Below are 17,646 nucleotides of genomic sequence, written 5' to 3' on the forward strand. Positions count from 1 at the left end.
CTTCCCTGAGCCCACAGCACAGCCCCTTTCTTCTCGGAATGGAACTAGATGGCTCTTTCCCTGCTGTGAAGATTAATTGGTATTGTTCTGAAAGTAAAAAGGTGTCAGAGGACTTTTTTTGAAGGGAGGGGAAAACCTTCCTTCAGACTTGGGGGCTGAGGAGCCCCTGTCAGAGGACTGTGGGAAGCTGTCATGAGGGTTTGTGCCCCCTCTCCCTGATGCTCTCCAAATATCAAATATCTGCCCAGCGTCCTTAGGGGAGTCGGGAGGGGTGTCTGGGGCCCTCGTTCAGAGGTGGGCGAAGGCCCAGCTGCGGTGACTTGAGCATGTCCTTTGTGGTCTTATCACACACTCCCATCCTGGGTGACAGCTCAAGGTGTGGGGCTGCTCCCCCCAAGTACTAGCTCCTTACACCCTTTAGCCTGTCCCCTTTCTTTTCGCCATAGCATCTGGGCACACTGGATCCCAAACTTCGTGCAGGTAGAAGTTGAGTAGGAAGGACAAAGTTTCATTTTCTAGGGCTCGCTTAGGGAAATGGAGGCGGGTAGGGGAACCAGCCTGCCTGGGACAAAGGCGAGGGGGCAGGCTGCAGGGGGCCTGGGCTGTGACCCAGTGGGCCTGTCTGTGACCCAGTGGGGTGTGCGAGGGATGGCCACACTCACACAGCGACTTCTTCACCAGCAGAGTCTGCTGAGCACGCTCCCCATAGCCCGGGCATTTGGTAGGCGACCTGCCCCAGCCCCTGGCTGTCCTGAGGGGTGGGAGATCCCCCCAGGAAGGAGTGGTGCAGACCCCGCTGGGAGGAGTCCTAGTTAAAGACTGCTCAGGGTCAAGCTGGCTTTCCTCAGAGGAGACTCCAGATGAGTGAGAAGCGTGTGGGACCATCCGGGGCATTGTAGCTGTCAATCAGGTGCTCACACTTGGAGCAGGTAGAAAAGGGGCCACTGGCGCTTTGCAAGGCTTCCAGGACAATTTGTAAGACTTCTCTTCTCAGTAGTCCCTCCCTCCACCTCTATGACAGTTCCTTTTTGACTTGTGCATTTTACAGTAATTGCCATAATAATAACATTTATGCAACCAGAATTGTAACAATTGCTGATGACTAGTGGGCTGCTGCTCTGTTCAGGTGGTTTGTGGGACATCCACAGAGCTCGGTGCCGATGGTGCCCCTGGCTCCATCAGTGACAGCTCCCACGGCATTTTTGTGAACACATTAATTTCCTTCTCAGGAAAATGTGGGTCTTTGGTTTCACTTCATTTGAGACTCAGGTTCTTTGATGGTGTGGGAGGTGGTGTACAATGTGTGAAAGGCTGAAAACCACTCGAGGGGGCTGAGGGCTGCAGGACTGGGCCCGGCCCTGGCAGGTGGGTGCCCGGCTCCTGGCAGATGCACAGTACACAGTGGCTTAAACTCGAGGACAGAGCTCCTGACTCCTGACTTCCAAGCCAGAGATTGTCTTAGGGCAAACCCCAGAGTGTAATGGCGGCTCTCTCCGCCATTCCTCTGTCTGTACAGGGCCTGGGAGGATGTGGAAGGGCCCAGATGACGTGAGCACTCACTCCCTGGGTCTTGGGCTTCATCCACAGCCTCTCTCATCTTGGGCGTCAGACGCTCTCTTGGGCAGTTCAGGCTGCTCTAACAAACACACTGTGTCTTGGATGGTTAAACAACCAACATTTATTTCTTTAGTTCTGGAATCTGGGAGGCCACGGTCACCAGGCAGGCTGACCCAGTGCCCGGCGAGGGCCCACTCCCTGGCTCTTCTATCTTCTTGCTGCACCTCTCCTGGCAGAATCCCATCCATCATGTGCCACCCCCTTGACCTAATCATATTCTATGTCATCAGCTGGGAGGTTGGACTCGAACCCACAAACTACACCTTTCTGGCTGCTCATCACCAGCTTTGCACATCAGAACAAGCCCCTCCCCCATCCCCATCTGTCCCTGTGCGGCTGCATCCCAGGAGATCTTTTCTCCCACATCCTGGGAGTCTGTTTTGAGTTTGGGTTTTGAATGGTGCAGGTTTTCCTTAGAGTAGGATGCAATATTAGCATAGTGATGGAGCAGAGGGAAAACCAGTGAGTGTAACTGTTGGAAGGTTACTTTACAGAACTATTTCTTTGATATTAAAAAAAATGGGACCATTTGGGAAGTGGTTGGGAACCTCTTCTCTCACCTCCCGGTCCCCTGGGAGAGATCTGCCATTGCCACTGCCAAAGATGTGCCCTGTGTGAGAGGGCCGGGGCCGGCTCTCAGCAGCCGTGGGAGTCTTCACATCTCTCCCCAGCTCCATGTGTGTGACGTCATGTTGAGAGTATTGACACCTCAGAAATCTGCAAATACTTCAAATCAGCCTCCCACCCAGAGTTGGTTGCTAAACACTCACCAGCGCATTGCAGCTCCTAATTAACCTCCACCTGCCCATCTTGCTGTGCTAACTAACCAGTGTTCTTTTCTTCTACCCACTGACCAGTGCCCTCAGGCTTCTGAGGCTCACAGCTGTTCCAATCAGGGAAATTGCATGCTTATCAAGAGCCAATTACACTTGTCCCAAACCTGTTCATGCAAACTATATTTGTTATAGCAATTATGGAATTAGGTAAATATTGCAGTACTGATGGAGTATGAGTAGGAAAGTAATAGAGTTGTCATTTCCATGGAAATTAAGTTAAATGCTTGGGAAAGACTTAATAAAGGCAAATTGCTTAAAAACTGCTGTCAAATTGAGTGCAGGCAAAGCAACTATAAAATTTTAGGAAAGATTAAATAAGTCTGGAAGGATTTTGAGTTTCAGTTGCTCTGAAGTGTCTTTAAGTTCTTGTTCCCCTTCAAGTAAATAAAATGGCGATTTGGAAATCAGACGGAACTCTGAGCGTGTGCCCCCAAAACCAGGGCCCAGCTGCACGTTTTGAAGTTACTCTATGGTACTGCGTGTGTGCGTGCGTCATCGCTCATGATTCCACATTGGGTCAACTTGTTGAGGTCTGGGTCAGCTGACCCAGTCCTGTTGGGTGAGAGGTTTCTATTGCCACCTTACTGTGACTTCATTTGAGGCAGATTTAGCAGATGCTCTCAACTCTGCTGTCATAGGGTTTCTACTTGTCCCATGCGTGATTCCAGCTGACACAGCTTTGCTAGTTTTTCAGTCCTCTGCTTTTCTACTCTCCACCATTCCTAGTTCACCCCCACCTTTTCTCCCCTCCCCAAATGCCTCCTTCTGCATGGCCCACTGCCCATCCCATGACAGGTTAGCTCCACCTTATTCTTTCAAAAAAAATTTCAGTGGTCACTTTCTTCATGAAATTTATCCTGATCTCCTGGCCTGAGTAGTTACATCATCCTTCCATCCTCAGATGATTTGGTCTGTGTCTCTGTCTTTTATGTGGAAAAACACCATAAAACTGGGGATCTGGAAGGGACCTTAGCGATGCTGGCATCTACTTCCCTAAATTTTGTAGGTGAGAACACAAGGCCAGAGTTCTGGAATGACTAGTTCAAGATGACCCAGGCAGGGAATACAACAGGGAGCAAGCTGAGGGTGTGAGTGACACCACGCACCGCCGCTGGTCTTCTCTTGACATGTGGTACAAGTTCTACATTTTAAGATTAGATTTACTTGATTCGATCCTAGAGGCACTGTTTCTAAAAATCGTTCATATTGGAAGGCACTATGTAGTCACTGGAGATGACTGGCAAAATACAACATGATCTGAAGATGAAAGTAAGAGCTTCCATCCATCTTGCCCTTCAGATAAGGACTTTTAGCATTTAGGATCATTTCCTTCAGATTGAGTTGAAAGAAAAAGAAATCAAACAAACTAGCATTATCATTGAAAAAAAAATGCTTGAAGAAGGACTTGCTTTTTGAGAATAAAGAAGCTGAGTATTCCAGATGGTCTCTGATTCCTACCGACTTCCCAGTCACTCAGGAAATGAGAATCAGCTGGGGCAGACCCTGTACTCGACACTAGGGGTTCAGACACTAGGGGTTACATATTGCAGGTGCCTGCTCTTGAATGTTTCAGAATCTAGTAGAAGAACTAGGCATAAAAACATAATCACAATGCAGGCTGACTACAGAGAGATGAGCAATCTAAGACAGTATGTAATTACACGCAACATTACAGGACATGGATTTTATGGTCTGTAATAGTGGACTGTGCTAGTTTATAATTTCTGTTATCCAACCAAAGGCCACATAACAATGAGCAGGGAAACTTTCTTTAAAGGTGATTGTTCATAAAGAGGAAGTAATTGGAATTGCACAAAGCAGTAATTACGAAAGCAGGAAAGGTTACTATGGTGTGTTTTATAACTGTAATCAAAAAAATTGCAGGAGGACTTAAAAAATGTTCCATTAATTAATACCATTAAAGGTTACTGTCTGAGATGAAAGATAGATGAACTCAAAATCACACCTAATGAGAAATTTGAGGGATTTGAAGTTGGTGTTGTCAAGCTGGCATCCTCGGGGATCAAATGCCACTTGTCTCTGTCTGCTGTCTATACCGTAGGACTCAATCATGATCCTTGGTTTTGTGGTGATTGTAAAGATCACATGCTACGCCCTTTTGTTATTAAGAGTGATCTTTTGCATTATTGAGCACTTTAAAATATTCACAAGACTTGGGCAATTGTTCCACTAGCCTTGTTTTTATTTTAACCTGTCAGGTCAGTTTTTCTTGAATGTGACACCTTTTGCCATGTGGAAGAGCTGGAGCCCTGTCAGAGGAGGTTGTCAACATGATGGAAGTGAACAGGGACAAGAATGACGAGAGGAACCAGTGTAGGTGGGAGCGTGGGCGCGTGGTCCCTCAGGACAGCGCAGTTTCAAATGCCGCCCTGCTTCTGGGGATGATAACAGAATAATTGGCCTTGCCACATCTCTCTGAGGCACTGGGAGTGCATTTCTATTTCTGCAGCCGTAACCTGGAGAATCTCCTGCTGTGAATATAAGGGTCTTTCCTTTGCTGAAGAGCACCAGCTTGTTCTTGGGGGAAACATCATTCTGCCCAGCAAGATGGAGGTGGGTCCATTGGGTGGCCTGGGCTTTGCTGTGGGTGAATCACTTCCCTAGTCCCTTTCTTCAGCACACCCCCCCCCTTCACCCCCTGCAAAGTGAACAGCCACAGGTCTCTCATGCAGGCTGCAATGTGTTGTCTAGGCCCTTCATAAAGTGGCCCCATCAGTACCAGGAGAGACGGGGCAGGGCTTCGTGGCCATCTGCTTTGTGGGCATCCTTTCTGTCACTGTGTAGTGCTGGTGGCCATGGAAAGTGGGTGTGATGCCATTTGTTTGAGAGATATTTACAGATGAGACTTTCTGGGCCAGTTTCTTGATGGAGTTTTTTTTGGTAATATCACAATACCCTGGGAGGCTCACCCTTTGTTTTACCTCCTTTGAGAGTAAGTGAATGAAAAGAGACGCCTGGTTCTTACTCGTGGCTCACCCCAAGCCTTTGACTTTGGCTCCATGCAAAACAAGGCTTCCAGGGTAAGGAGGCTGTGGGCTCAGGGGCTGGAGCAAAGTCGACCCCAGGACCGCAGGCCTCCTCCCGGGCTGCAACGACAGGCTTGCTTCTCTTCTCCCAGGCGCTCTGACACGAGGGGTGTCTGGACTCCACTCCTGCGTTCTCCAGGGCTGTGGGCCCCGGGCAGGGGAACTTGCAAACATGCTCAGAGGCCCTTTGAAGGGCCACACAGGGTTCACGGTGCCTGCAGAGACAAGGTGAGCAAGCGCTATTTCCAACCACTTAGCCAGTCCTTTGCTGCTACATGCTTGGCTGGCTTTGCTTTTAGCCCATTGGGGTACATCAATCAAATGTTGTTTATGTGGTCAGAGCTTGGTGCTCTGGGCTTTAGTCGCCTGCTGCTGCTATTGCTTTGGTTCTGAATTTGTTCTCTCTATTTTAGGCTGTGGAAACAGCCCTCTGACTTTGCTCCGCTTCAGTCTTGCCTCCCTTACCCTCCTCCCCAGCCATGCTTGTCATTGCTGTCTGCAGAGCTGCTGAGCTCCCCCCAGGGGCCCTGCTCACATTATATGCTGTGGAACTTTGGGGGCACCGCTGACTGAAGAGATGATGTGAAGAGAGCTCTCTGGAGTCTCACAGCGCAGCTGGGACTGACTGACAGACTGAATTTTCTAAAATATCACTCTTCCCTATTAATCCTTCTTTATAAGGCCTTACAAAGGCTCCCCAATGTCTGCAAGACTCAACCCAAATCCTTAGCTTGTCAAGACTTCCAGAGCTGACTCTTGTAGCTGCTCCATCATCTCTGTCTTTTCAGCTCCCTCAAGCTTGCGTTCAGCCACCTCAAATTCTTTGCAACTTCTAGATACTGATAGCTGTGAATGTCTTTTCCTGCCTTGCATGTGTCACCTTTTCTCAATCCCTCAAGACCTTCTTTACCTTCTCACAGAGCTTGTAATGTCATCTAAGTGTATCTCCAAAGTAGTACTGTACGCCCATGCTTGCACACCTGATTTTTTATTGCACTGTGACATCCTGGTGAGAGGAGACGATGTCTTATTCATCACTGTATCCTCTGGGTCTGCAAAATATGGAATCTAAAGTCAGAATAATAATTATTTGAGGAAGAAATGAATGGCGTGCAATAACCAGAGACCGCCAGGATCTCAGAGTCTACCCAGAGACACGTTATGCACCTGGGAGGACAGCCTTACTTGGGGAGACATCACACACCTGGGGAGATGTGACATACCTGGAGAAACCTTACACCTGGGGGACATTTCACACCTGGGGAGTTGTTGTTATAGGACATTTGCACTTTGTGCTGTGACTGTGGACCCAACGTTACTCAAAAAGGGAATAAATAATACAGGCGGGTATATTCAGGGATTCTTTCCTGTGAGTCTAGAACTCAAAGGACCTCAGGAACCACTTTGCTCTCTTGTCCCATCCACAGATGAAGAATCTGAGGTCCTGGGAGAGAAAGAGAATGCTTGGGGTTACATTGAGAGTTGGTTGCAAAGTAAGCAATAACATCTAGCCCCCTTGATTCCCAGTCCAGGGTTTATAAAGAAAACTCATCAAACAGGCATTTTGATGTTTTCCTGTAAATAATTTAGGAGGAGGGGAATAAAACACAACAGAATTTTGTTACTAAATATTGATGCTGTAGCTGCTACTTAGAGAAGATTGCATGTGATGTTTTCAATTAGATTCTCTTTATCTGCCTTTAGAAGCTACTTTAAAAAAAAAAAAAAAGACAAGATTGTAGTGCGTTATTAACACTGACAGCTCCAGTATGCACATTGTGCTTCTGAAGGCATCAGGGGGAGATACCGATCTATCAGCATAATCCTCACAAGGAGCATTGCGCTGATTTCAGACGAGATGGACAGAAACTGCTGTCTTGGCGCTGCAGAGGAAACATCCGCATGTGCTTCGAAGTGGGTGTTCACTCCATCTGCTCTCCGGGTTGTCTGCACCGCCAGAACAATGGGGAGCATGTGCATGGAGAGCCGGCTGCAAGGTGGGGAGAGCGGGGATTTCTGGTGGCGGGGCCAGCAAAGCCTGTCTTTGCAGAGGGGCTCGGGGCTCGGGTTATCATGGGCTCTGCGTCGCTCGCCAGGAAGAATGCCATCTAATGCACCTGGCGCTTCCTATGGGATTAAATCATGTGCAGGATGTAGCAGGTATTCTTGGATTCCTCACCACAACCCTGCTAGCTAAGAGCTATTCCTTCCCAGTAACAGAGAGTGTTAACCCCCAAGATCTGTATTGCTGGTATTTGCGCCCTTGCTCATCCCTGGCCTGTGAAGTGATGGGTGACCTTTCTGTGGTGAGATGGCTAACGGAGAATGCAGACTGAAAGAAAGGGAAATTAGCAAGGTAGGGTTGACTAATCACCTTAATAATTAAATAAACAAAAAATCTGGGTGTAGAGTCGGAGACAGGTGAATTCCAAGAGACAACGTATGGGAGGGAGTCGAAGGGAGGAAACCTTTGCTGGCTTTGCAGACAGAGGGCCACAGGCAGGAGAGAGCTGACACGTTTTCTAGCAGCTGAGAGTGACTCTTGTGGGGGATGAGAAGAAGACAGGAATTGTGCAATGTCCTCGAGTGGTAACAGGCTGGGTTTGCTAACAGTGTGAATGGACAAGCAAATGGCCGTTGAGCCTCTGATGAGGACACAGCCTCTGTTCCTTTGATTCTGGGAGACCCTGGGCAGAGAAGGTAGCCATGCTGTACCCGGAATTGCTGACCCACAGAACTTGAGCCCACACCATGTGTGATGCCTCAAGGGCTAGGTGGTAACGTGTTACCCAGCATAGCACGGTAATAGCAACATATTCTCATCTTGTAGATGAAAACCCGAAGCCAGGTTTACACAGCAGAGAGGTGAAAGGGTGGGGTTTGAAACCAGGGCATCGACTTGACATCTAAGTCAATGGTCTAAAATAGAATTGTGATTCTCAATTCAGCATGTGGGGAGCTTGCTCAAAAGCAGTTTGGGGGTAGTATGGGTGTAGTGGAGGCTCTCTGTCCTTGGGGTTGGGAGAACTCTGAAGCTGCTGGTGGTGAGGATGGAAACCCTGTGCTTCCTGCCTTCGTGTGCAGAAAAGATGGGGCTGGTGGAACAGTACCTGGAAAATGGGCTTCTTTGGAGGGAGGGTGCTCCTCCAGCAGGTGTGAACACAGCAGGTCTAGGCACACCAAGGACTGGGAATGTCCCTTGGCCTGCGGTTCACAAACTTGACTGTATGTTAGAATCACCTGGAGAGCTTTTACAAATCCTGAGATGCAGATCACATCCTTGACCAAGACCTTCCAAATCCCTGGGAGTGGTGCCAGGGCAGCAAAACTTCTTAAATATCAGGGGTGAAGCCAACATGTAGCCAACATGTAGATGGATTCCAAAGTCAACTTGGGCAGAAAACTGCAGAGGTGTGGAGGGACTAGCAGCTGAGATGGGGGGTTGGTTCTTCTGGACTTTTGATGTTCCAGACCTGGTGGTTCCTGGACATCCAGTCAGTCTTATGATGTTAGTTTCCAAATTTTCAATAATTGTGCTGACTTTTATGCTCCAGGGGATGGAGTTTGAAGTTCTCAGTGTGGTGGAGCAGGGCTGTTTAGCCAGCGTGGAGCAATCACAGCCACAGTCCAGCTGCTTCTAGCTGGTTCAGGGACACGAGCAGGGGCTTCTCATACGTGAGTACACCTCAGTCACCCAGAAGCCTTGATGAAATGCAGACTTCTGGCTATACCACTATGGGATCTGACTCTTAGGTCTGGATGGAGCCTATGTGTTTAGATGCCTAACAGGTTCCTAAGTGTGGCCGGTCAGGGGAACTCACACTTAGAGGACTACTATTTGGAACTCTGGGATTGAAACCAGACCATCACTGACAAGCACCAGCTCTTGGGGTGATCCCTGTGGGTCCATTTTATCTTTTCCTGAATGAGCATGGTCATTTACAGTGTGTGGTGTGGATATAGTGGGACTACCCTGCAGAAAGTCAGCACAGATAAGATCTCAGTGATGTTAACTATTACCTTGGTCATGGTTCTTCTCTTGGCATGATTTTCAGCGAGCCATTCATGATAGTCTGAGAAAAGGAACAAAAAAAGAAAAAGAAGCAAATGTATTGACTTCCTTCACGGACTGGCCAGGGGCTGAGGTTGCTTTGGTTCCAGAGATCTCATCTCCATCTTTCTGCCTTCTCCAGGTGAGCTTTTCATCCTCCTTACTTGGGGATGAGGATGCCCATGGCAGGTGTAGGCTGCTGTCATCTTTATAGCTACCATCCGAGACTTTTCCTAGCACATCACTTCTGTGGGGCTACACTCTGCATTTTTGAGGTGTTTTGGGGCTTGGATGCAGGAGTTAACACTTATTTCATCTCACTTTTATCACATCATGCTTCATTTCTATCCCTGATCTCTTTAAATCTTTCTAGTTCTAGTATATCGATATTGTTCTAGATTTTTCCTCCTCACGGCATCCACAGACATAGATGCAAGTTTTATGGATGCAAAGTTCACTGATGTAAACACCAAACATTTCAAAACCTTATGACAAGTCACAGACAATCTCTTGCCCAACTCACTGACAGTAAACTGAAGAGAGCCGTTGTCCAGTGCCTCTTCACATCAAAACTCTTTGCAGTAGCACTTCTGCCTTAGCCAGTATGGTCATGTAGGTAGAGGAGAAATGTGGAACATCTGCATTGGTCTTTCAGGAGCCAAACAGATTGTTGTTGTTACCGCACCCTGAGTGCCCACAAATCACTATTCTAAACTAGTAGTTTCCTAGGGGTCATGGTAGCACAGTTTTCTGGAGTTTGGATTCTACCTTCTAGTTTTTGGAACTGAGGCTTGCACATGCCCATCTGCAGGGGCCTGGGGCTCTGCTGGTCATCAGTGTTAGGAACAAAAGGAGGTGACATGTGCAGAGCAAAAGCCACATGCTTCACATGGGGTTAGGCTTTTCACAGGTACTATCTTTCTGGATCTTCTATCATTGTCCTTTGTCTTAGAAGAGGACACATTTTCTGAGAAAATTTGAACATTAAATAACTCAGGTCATATTCCCAAAGATTAAGTGACACGCCCGTTTTCACAAATGAGCAAATGTTTGAAGTGTCCAATGTAATAGAGATTTAATAAATTGAGAGCTGATGAAGTCACTTGCATTTTTCAAGGTGTCCTTGGTTGCCTTTGAGAGAGCATTACAAGAGTGTTTGGCTAGAAGGCATCTTGGGGCTTTAGGAAGTGGGTAGAAACTAAAGATAAAGGAAAAGACTGCATTTGAAGTGTTTTGTCACACATGAAGGAAGGTGATTGGCTGAGAACCAGAAACAGGGAAGAGTCAAAGGACTTCTAAAAGTCTGTGGGAGATTATGTATACACAAGCCTCTTTTGCCATACCTGACACACAGTAGGTCTTCATTAATGTGATTTGTTTGGAAAGTGGGAGAATCGATCATTATCTGAAAGCTGAAGAGAATTGTTGAAAGGAAGGGAATTAGAGGCTGAAAAAAGAAAAAAAAACGGAGGAAGTACAGCTCAAAACAAGATAGGATGGATGTGATTTGGAGTACAGGTAGAAAAGATAATTGTAAAGAACAAAGAACTTTCAGGACTGGAAGCAAGAAAGAAACGTGAGAAAGGAAAGTAACACCATTAAGGAGCTATCTCATGCCAAGAACTTCACAACAGTACGTTTACAGACTGTGTCCATTTCACAGGCAGAAAAAATGAAGTGGAGGAGGGTTCGGGAACTAACAGGGAATGTCAGGATCGAATGACCTGGCAGGCTGGTGAAAGCCAGGACTTTGCACCGCCCAACAAATGCTATGGGAGGAGTGTGCCCCCGGGTGTGCTCGGAGGGTGTGCAGGCCCCGGGGAGTGGCTGGGCTGTCCCCTTCCTCAAACTGGAACTTTTGAGAATGTTGGTTTACATCGAGATTTTGGAGATAGACTGGAATGACTGGTCAGCCAACGGTAGGCCTTTTTTTTTTTTTTTAAAAGATTTATTTATTTGTACATACAGAACTGGGGTACAGGCCAGAGGCTCAGGGGCGGCGAGAGGCTTCACCAGAGACAGAGTGGGGAGCAGAACAGGCAGATCGACGAAGTACACTGCTGAGGGAAGCAGCGGGCGGGCCAGGAGAGGTCTGCCACACCATGTGGTCACCTCCGGGGCAAGCGGGAATTGAACTCATGTGGAAGTGGCTTTAGCGCCTCAGTGCTGTTCTTTAACTCGCTGCGCCACCAGGGAGGGCCACGGTAGGCCTTTTTTATGGTGGAATCATCCTTCCTTTTCAAGAGGTGTCTGGAGAGGAATTTTTAGGACAGAAGGAATGTGGTAGAGTAGTGGCTAGATAGTAGTTGAGAAGCTGAAGAGGGTCCAGTGGGACCGTTAACTTTATGTGGCAGCTGGACTGGGTTGAGGTTGGCTGATAAAATATTATTTCCAGGGGAGTCTGTGATGGTACTTGGGGAAGAGTTTAGGATTTGAACTGGTTGGTACATTGAGGGGAGAAATCACCAGTGTGGGTGGCTGTCACCCAATATGTGGAGATCCAAGTGGAGCAAAAAAGTGGAGAAGAGCAAATTTGCTCCCTTCTTGAGCAGCAACATCTATCTTCTCTTGCCTGTTGCATCCTCACTCTGGGTTCTTGTGCCCTCACACTTGGGCTGGCTTATACAACTGGCTCCCTGGATCTTTGGCCTTTGGGTTTGGATGAGGACAATGAAGCTGGCTTTTCTGGGCCTCCAGCTTGCAGGTTGGTGCTACTCAGCTTCTATAAACATCTGATCCCTTATAGTTGCCTATTTTCAGCATAGCTCTGTTTCTCTAGAGAACCCTGGCTAAAGCATCAAATTAAGAATAAAGTCCATCCCAGTGCATTGGCCTGCAGCTTGCAAAGCAAGGAGAGGTAGGCAGAATGAAAAGGCAGCTGCAGTGAACTTTCGGGTCTGGCAAACGGAATAAAATCAAGGGAGGGGTGGGAGAGTGAAGAGATGACTGAGGAGACTCTGTCTCCATGATCTGCAATTTCTTACATTAAGTTCCTTCTCTCCACCCCCCCATCATTGTTTATATACGTGCTGTTACTGGATGATACTCTGTAATGCTTTGTAAACAATAAAGCTTCAATTAACCAATTGCTTAAGGATGGGAATGTTGTGGTTAATTGAATTATCTGATTAATTGAGAGTTAATTAACCAGAAACCCTTTGCAATTCTACGTCATGCTGTGAATATTCTAATATATCGAAGGTCTCTTTCCTACCAGGATTAGGAAGAAGTCAAAGTGGAAGGAAAATGAAACCAGCTTTTAGGATGTATGTTTGCTACTTCATATAAATATTCTTATTTGTTTAATCCTTGGAATATAATAGAGTAGTAAAAGTCAATATTACTCTTCCAACTTATAGATGAGAACCTTGAAAGTAACCTTCACCATTACTGAATGTTGCTCTGCTGGTTGGGAACATCAACAAGTCTCAGCCGTCTCTGGGACACAATGCTAGGAAGCGGGCTGGGAGGTGTACTGAGGGAGTGAGCCTACCTTGCTAACCCTGGCCCTGACTCCATCTAGTCATGTGACCTCGAGGAAGCCAACAGTATTCCCCATGGCAACTGCCTCAGCTGCTCTGGGTAAATCAAGCTGGGTTTACATTCTCACTGCCCCTTTCTGGCTTGTGCCATCTTTGGCCAATAACTCTCCCTCAGTGTGCCTCGGCTGCTTATTCTGAATAGACACCACCTTGCAGGCTGGTTGGGGGTGAGGGGAGGGTCCTGCGTGGGCGTTGACTGTGCGTACTGTCATCCACATGCTCGTGGCTATGCGAGGGGAGCAGAGCAGGCATAGACGATGATAATGATGTAGCCAAAGGGTCTTCATTGTGGGAGGATGAGCCTTGATGTTTCCTTGATATGAAATCTCAGACGTTCATCTCATTCTTTCTTCCTCCTCAAGTATGATATTGGCCCTCCCTGGGGGCGCAACAGGTTAGAGTGCAGCACTGCAAGCTGGCTATGGCCGCTTCGGTGCGAGTTCGATCCCACGTGGCACAGCAGACCTCTTCTCACCCACCCGCTGCTCCCGTGGCAGTGTCTTTCGTCTATCTGCTCCCCACTCTGTCTCTGGTGTTTCCTCTCACTGGCCCTGCACCTCTGGCCTGTACCCCAGTTCCGTATACATAAATAAATAAATAAATCTTTTTAAAAAAAAAAGTATGATAGGAAAAACCTGCTCCAGAGGCCCACACTCCCCAGTATTAGTTGAATCTAGTTTTATTGCACAGAAGAGAAAACCTCAGTGGGTCCACAGGGTTGTTACCCAGTTGGGCAGGTGGCCAGCCTCTGCCGCCACCATATTTTTAGGGAAAGAAAAGAACAGTTCTTTTTTGCTCAGAATGCTAGATTTATATTGCTTTCACTTAGCAAGTGAATAATTGATAAGTGGGGGCATATTAACATTGAACAAAAGAGCTCGGTGGTACAAGGGCCCTGGGAAGCCTGCCTAAATCAATATACACTCATGAATGTTGAGTGCAAAAGGTTGAGCTGAGAAAGAACATAGATTTAGACCCCCATTAATATTTGAAACACACTCTGCACCTGGGAAGCTTGCTCTAGCCCAAATGTTAACTGAAGGGGCTTTGGAGAAAGGACTCCTAAATAAATTTGAAAGTGAGGGATTTACCCCTCCAAAGATTTCACGAGAAAAATCAATCATCTTTGTGTTTCTTCTGTCAGAAGGCATCTATTAAAAGTCTAATTAGAGTATTTTTACCAATTAAACATACCCATGCAACACTTGTCTGACTCAATGTTTGCAATTGGACGAAAGCAAAAGCATTGCCCTCTGTGAGGAGCCCAGATATGGTAAAATGTTCCAGCTACTCCCGCAAGCTCCATCCTCCCCATGCAGAAGTCAGTCTTAAAATTTGATTAATCTAAACATTTTGTAAGGTGTCAAAAAAGGTTTCTTGCCTGATGCCTCATGGTCATCGAGAGTGCCAGCCTGACCAGGACCAAAATAACATCATCAGTCACAATTTGCTTTGGAAGTGCCTCCTGCTAGGCCCCCAGTTTGAGCGATCAGAGCTGGAAATTTTAAACCAAGTGGGAAAATGCTTCCAATTTTAATGATTCATTGAACCCAGCATCCTGCTGGGATGTTATCTATCGTATCCTGATATCACAACACGGCCCTGGCCGTGGGGATGGTCACATATCGGCATCCATTGATCTTCCAGTGGTGTTACCAAGGAAGCTCGTCTCTGTAGAGAAGAAGGGTTCAGCTTTTAGAAATGAGCCTGAGTAGTCATTTCTTTGAGCCCCTCCTCCCACCCCACAGAAGATGGCAATCCCTCCAGCCAGACTCAGGGTCTCTGCTTGTACCCCTGGTGCTGGTGGGCTTGCTGCCTTGAGAAGGTGTTCGTTCCATCTCAGACACCTCTGGATCTTGGAAGGAGGCTCTCCTGTGGAAGCGACCTGTACTCCTAGAACACGGGCCAGAGAAGATCACACCTAAGCCTTGCAAGTGCAGTCCTCTGAGCTGGGTTGCCAGTACGGCACTTCTCCCAGGAAGCAGTTAATTTGGAGAATAATTCAGAGCATGTGTTCATTACTGGGTCTTAGAGGCTAACAGAAAAATTTGGCCCTTACACAGTACAGATGGTATTTGTTCTTTTCCCTGGAATTCTCATGCTGAATATCTTAATTAATGAATTAATGAAATTTTTCAGTTGAGTGGTCCTAAGGAGCACTTATTTTTGAAAACTCCCCTTCTGCCTGTCCACATGGTTTCTCTGTTTTTCCTCCAATACCCTAATTAACAAGCAAGGGAAGGTCAAAGCTACAGCTCTTAGACTTGCTGGAATGGATAGAGATTCTTGATGGGAAGCCAGGTTTTAAGATTAAAAAAACCTTGCTCCTGAGTTCTTTAAGGCTTTTAGAGAGGAGAGGGGCCAGAAATGTTACTTCCATAGTATGATTTGTCCCAGCATGGAAGTGATAGGCCCTGGATGAGGCCGCTCCAGCCCCTCGGTTTTATACCCATCTGTAGTTACTCTTGCTGGGGGAGGGGGTGGGGAGGAAGGAGGAGAGGTGCTGCAGCAGGGGGAACACGGCCCATTGCAAGCACATCAGAGGTGTATTGAAATTAACTGCTTCCTGGGAGAAGCGCAATATTGGGGACCCAGTTCAGGCTGCTCCATCTGGGAGGCTGAGGCATGATGTCCTCCGGTTCTAGCAACTTCAAATGGCAACAATGTGGCTAACTTGCTAATGTCTTTGGAAATCTTGCTTCCTCTACTGTACACTGGGATTAATAAACTCTAGTCTAAAGGATTATCATTCTAACCATGAAATAAGATAATAAAGCCATGTGCCAGTGCTGTGTTTTGGATAGCTACTACTGTGTAACAAAGCTCCTCAAAACTCAGGAACTAAAGAAGCCCAGGAGTTTGCGCAGCTGTGGCTGACCTAGGCCAGGCTGGCTCAGGGGTTTGCCTGGAGCTGAGGGATGGCTGTGGAGGAGGGCCTCATTTACATGTCTGGCAGTCAGTGAAGGCAGCTGGAGTTATTGGATGTCTCTCAGCTACCAGCAGGCTAGCTTGGGACCCCCAAATGGCAGGGACCCAAAGGAGCAACAGAAGCATGTCCAGCCTTTTAAACTGACACCACATCTCTTGTACCACATTCTACTGGCCAATGCAAGTCATTCAAGGGGTGGTGGAGTAGATGCCGCCATTTGCAGGCGGAACTGCAAAGTCACATTGCAAAGAGCAGCTTTTACACTCAATCTGTCCCTCCCAGCACCTGGCAGAAGCACTCCAAGCGTGGCAGCTATTACAGCAGATTCCACAGACTGCAAATGGCAAGGATTGATCTTGTCTGTAGCCTCTTAGTGGAAGAATTCAAAAACAACGCATTAGGAACCCTGCATCTCAGTCATTTTAGTGTGAGCATGAGCACTAGCTCACCCATACACTTCTGACAGCAGCCAGGAATGGGCTCCGGGTCAAGCCACTGGACAAGTTTCTCGGTCTCTCTGAGCGCAGAATGGAGAGCCCTGCTCAGACCTTCTCAGGACAGGCGACCACAGGGCACCTGGGGGCTCAGGACCTGGGGGCGTCACACTCTGATGCCACTGTCACAGTCACCCCAACAAGGGCGTACCTCGTTGAGCATGGATTCTTTCCAGGCTGGTGTTCAATCCTTTCCTTGGTTTCCCCATTATTACCCCCATTTACCATCGCTGAACTAAAAGCTCCAAAAGTCAGGGTGATTCATTAAGTGGAAGAGTAAGACGCTTGACGCCTGGACTTGCTCTTTTAGACCTTGCTGGCCCCGAAGTTAGTGGCAGTAGAAACGTGATGACCAAGGAGGGAGAGTCATTTTTGTGAGTGCCTCCCACGGTTTGGACAGATATAAACACCTCACGTTATGCTCACCTTTCACCCTGACCATCTTCCTGCTGATAACTTCATCTTCTAGATCAAGAAGTACAAGTTCAGAGAGGTTGTGTAGCCTGCCCAGGGTTGCACAGCCAGGAAGTGGCAGAGCTGAGATGAAAAAATCTGAGCTTTCAGCGCCACTATACTGCAAGAGTGCCTCTGAGCCAAAGAAAAAGAGAAGGCTTTCTAATAATACCTCACCCCTTTGAATAGGAACTAATCTTCGCAGGAAAGAGCAGTGGATCAGTCTAAGTATCCCTGGGAACAGACTGATAAACATGGGGCTTATGTCATTGGGGGCTCAGAGGCCTTTGGGCTGATTCCAGTTGCCCCAGGACAGGGCAGACTGGAGCAAACAAGTTACCCTGCATCTCTGATCCAGGAGCACTTGGTGTGGAAGCGTCAAGGACAAATTGAACCTGCCTGCAAATTGTTCTTGGCTCTGCAACAGCCTCCAATATTCCTGGCATTCTGACTTGTCAGCTCTCCCAGGCAGAGGCTGGGGAGGGTGGCAGGCACACCAGGGGCTCAGCAGGCACTGTCAGAGGAAGAATGGATTAATTCTGGGGATTCAGTCACGAGGAGAGGGTCACAGTGACAGTTACAAAGTGAGACTGGCTGCTTTAAGCCCTACCAGCTTAGTCACAGACCCGAGGCTCTTGGTGTTAAGCCCCCCTCCCCCCACCCCCCAGCTTCCAGGT

The 17,646-nt window shown here is 47.6% G+C and overlaps 1 long non-coding RNA gene across 1 annotated transcript in view; it reads left to right on the forward strand.

Moving 5' to 3' along the window:
* Positions 1-7,307: 7,307 nt before the first annotated feature.
* Positions 7,308-17,646, forward strand: part of LOC105854023 — a 126,443-nt gene continuing 116,104 nt past the window's right edge. The window contains exon 1 of the long non-coding RNA XR_001145751.1: positions 7,308-7,497. This is a non-coding gene — a long non-coding RNA (uncharacterized LOC105854023). The remainder of the gene's footprint in view (positions 7,498-17,646) is intronic.

Source organism: Condylura cristata, unplaced genomic scaffold (genome assembly GCF_000260355.1).
Source record: "Condylura cristata isolate star-nosed mole 26May11 unplaced genomic scaffold, ConCri1.0 scaffold00024, whole genome shotgun sequence".
NCBI lineage: Eukaryota > Metazoa > Chordata > Mammalia > Eulipotyphla > Talpidae > Condylura > Condylura cristata.